The 3,804-nt window shown below is 38.6% G+C and overlaps 1 pseudogene; it reads left to right on the forward strand.

The window, feature by feature from the left end:
* Positions 1-2,556: 2,556 nt before the first annotated feature.
* Positions 2,557-2,943, forward strand: LOC134381581 (iron-sulfur cluster assembly 1 homolog, mitochondrial-like; annotated as a pseudogene).
* Positions 2,944-3,804: the final 861 nt, after the last annotated feature.

Consider the following 3,804-nt stretch of genomic DNA (forward strand, 5'->3'; position numbering starts at 1 on the left):
CCCTTAAAGATACTGATGCAAAAATCCTCAACAACATGCTAGCAAACTGAATTCAACAGCACATTAAAAGGATTATATATCATGACCACGTGGGATTTATTCCTGAAATTTAAGAGTGGTTCACATACGAAAATCAATAAATGTAGTACACTGCATTAACACAAAGAAGGGGGAAAACACATGATCATCTTGATGCAGAAAAAGCATCTGACAAAATTCAACACCCTTTTATGATAAAAACACTCAACAAACTAGGAATCGAAGTAAACTACCTCAAAAAAAGAGCATGTATGAAAACCACAAAGCTAATACTATACTCAATGATGAGAGACAAAGCTTTTCTCCTAAGATCAGGAAAAAGACAAGGATGCCTGCTTTCACCACTTATACTCAATATAGTACTGGAAATTCTAGTAAGGGCAATTAGGCAAGAAAGAGAAATAAAAGGCAATCAGATTGGAAGGGAAAAAGTAAAACTATCTCTCTGTTCACATGTGACATCATCATATATGCAGAAAACTTTAAAGGTTCCACAAAAAATTGCCAGAGCTAATAAATGAATTCAGCAAAGTTGTAGGATGCAAAATCAGCATACAGAATGCAGCCGTGTTTCTATAAAATAGCAATGAGCAATCTGAAAAGGAAATTAAGAAAACAATTCTATTATTAGGGCCAGCTCATGGCTCACTTGGGAGAGTGTGGTGTTGCTAACACCAAGGCCACGGGTTCGGATCCCTATATAGGGATGGCCAGTTAGCTCAGTGGGGAGAGTGTGTGCTGACAACACCAAGTCAAAGGTTAAGATTTCCTTACTGGTCATCTCTTTAAAAAAAAAAAAAAAAAGAAAGAAAGAAAGAAAAAAACAATTCTATTAAAGTAGCATCAAAAATAATAAAATACTTAGGAATAAATTTAACTAAGGAAGTTGAAGACTGTACACAGAAAACTATAAAATGTTGCTAAAAGAAATCAAAGATGACAAATAAATGGAAAGACATCCCATGTTCATAGATTGGAAGACAACATTGATAATCTGTCAATACTACCCAAATCAATCTACAGATTCAATGTAATACCTATTAAAATTCCACAACATTTTTTGCAGAAATAGAACCCATTCAAAAATCCATACGGAATCTCAAAGCATCCCAAATAGCCAAACAATCTTGCAAAAGAAAAAGAATAAAGTTAAAAGACTCACATTTTCTGATTTCAAAATTTACTACAAAGCCCCAGGAATCAAAATATTGTGGTACTTCATAAAAGCAGACATATAGACCAATTGGATAAAAATAGAGAGCCCTGATATCAACTGCTATGGCCTGAATATTTGTCCCCCCCAAGCTCATGTTGGAACTTAATTCCTAACATGGTATTTGAAAGGTGGGGCCTTTAAGAGGTGATTAGACTGTGAGAACTATGCTCTCATAAATGGATTAATTGATTCGTGGGTTAATGGTTAATGGTTTAATGGGTTATCAGGGAGAAGACTTTATAAGGAGAGCAAGTGAGCATGTAAAATGCTCTTGCCTAGTCCTCTTTGTGTGACACCCTGCATCATAGTAGACAGTCACCACCAAGAAGAAGGCCCTCACCAAATGTGACCCCTGGACCTTGGACTTTCCAGCCTCCAGTGCTGTAAAAAATAAATTTTGTTTCTTCAGAAATTACCCATTTTTAGGTATTCTACTATAAGCAACAGAAAACTGACTAATACGTAAACTCTCACATATACAGTCAATGGATTTTCGGCAAGGGTGCCAAGACCATTGAATGGGGGAAAGAACAGTCTTTTCAACAAACGGTGCCAGGAAAACTGGATCTCCACATGCAAGAGAATAAAGTTTGACCCTTACCTAAGACCATATGCAAAACTTAACTCAAAATAGACCAAAGACCTAACTATAAGACCAAAAATTACAAAACTCTTAGAAGAATACACAGGGCAAAAGCTTCATGACACTGGATTTGGCAATGATTTCTTGGATATGGCACTAAAAGCACATATGACAAAAGATAAAAACAAATAAACAAAAAAGAAAAAAGGACTCGAATAGATATTTCTCTAAAGAAGATATACAAATGGTAAATAACCACATGAAGAGATACTCAATGTCACTAATCATTAGGGAAATGTAAATCAAAACCACAAGAAGATATCACTTCACACCCATTAGGATCATTATTATCAAAAGAGTGGAAAATAAGTGTTGGCAAGGATATGGAGAAATTCAAACCCTTGTGCACTGCTGATGAGAATGTAAAATGGTGCAGCCTCTGTGGAAAATAATTTTTTCCTTAAATGTTAAGCATAGAATAATCATATGATTCAATAATTCCACTTCTGGGTACATATCCAAAAGAATTGAAAGCAGGGACCCGAACAGATATTTCTACACCAATGTTCATAGCAGCATAATTCACAATAGACAAAAAGTGAAAACAACCGAAGTGTCCATCAGCTGATGGAAGGACAAACAGGCCCACTGTGTCCATGGAGAGAAGCTGAGGTGTCCGAGCTAAGGCCCTGGGCACCCGGGTGCCGGGGTGGTGAAGATGCCAGTTTCATTAGTCCGGGCCACTGTCCCAGCTGGTGAGCAAGAGGAAGCCGCAGATGACCGGGACGCCTCACCTGACACCTTCAGCAGTAAACAAGGTAAAACAGCTCCTTAAAGATAAGCCTGAGCACGAAGGTGTGAAGGTCAGTGTCCAAACCAGGGGCTGTAATGGCCTTTCTTATACTCTAGACTATACAAAGACAAAAGGAGATTCTGATGAAGAAGTTGCTCAAGATGGCATCAGAGTGTTCATGGAGAAGAAAGCACAGCCAACACTTTTAGGAACAGAAATGGACTGTGTTGAGGGCAAATTATCCAGCGAGTTTGTTTTCAATAACCCAAACATCAAAGGAACTGAGGCTGTGGAGAAAGCTTTAATATTTGAAACCTCAGGATTCCTCCAGCTGTAAGCTCGGGAAGGCTCTGGGAAGCCTTGGGGCTTGCTGAAATCACGTGACCGTCATGTGCTTAAGGTTTACAATGTGTGGCTGCCTTGTGAGGAAAATAAAGTGATGCATTTTGAAAATGAAGCCAGTGCATTAGATTACAGAAAAAGTGATGTTTGTATTCTCTGTAGGGGACAGAAAATGATAAGCCATCACTCATTTTGGATCACTTTTCTGTTCTGTAAAGAAAAAACTCCTGCTGTGCACTTAACTCTCTTGTGTCCTTTCTGTTAGAACCAGTTTCATTAAAGTTGCCTTCCTGGGAGAAGTTCAGGAAACAGATTAATAGGTGCGCACTTATTAGATCTCTGTTAAATGGCTTGAATGTGTATGTCCCTTGGCGTTTTTCCCAACTAGATTGGTGGCTCCTAAAATTCTGAGGCAGGAAGTCCTGACTGCTGGTCGTAACATGGTGGTGCATTGTTTTTCCACCCAAACTTGGTACAGCCTTTCCACATTTTTATCAAAAATCTTGTTGTCAGATGCCTCATTTGTGTACCCTTTAAGAGAACTGGGCAAAGGTTTCCATGTTCCATAGTGCAGATTAGTTCTGAGGGATGGTATCAAAAGGTGAGAAATACTTCATCCACCTATTTTTTAATCGATCTTTTTTTGCCACCCTTAATGTCTGCTCAAAGATGAGATCTCATGCTGATTTAGATTATTTTAGTTGAAAAGTCTCTTAAAAGCCATCTAGCCCACCCACCCCGCCCTCTGTTCTAAGTGAAGAAGCAAAACCCCAGGGAAGCCTAAAGGCTTTAGTCCAAGATAGGCTCTTACTCTGCAAGATAGGGGAGAGC

The sequence above is a fragment of the Cynocephalus volans genome, chromosome 7, assembly GCF_027409185.1.
Source record: "Cynocephalus volans isolate mCynVol1 chromosome 7, mCynVol1.pri, whole genome shotgun sequence".
Classification (NCBI taxonomy): Eukaryota; Metazoa; Chordata; class Mammalia; order Dermoptera; family Cynocephalidae; genus Cynocephalus; species Cynocephalus volans.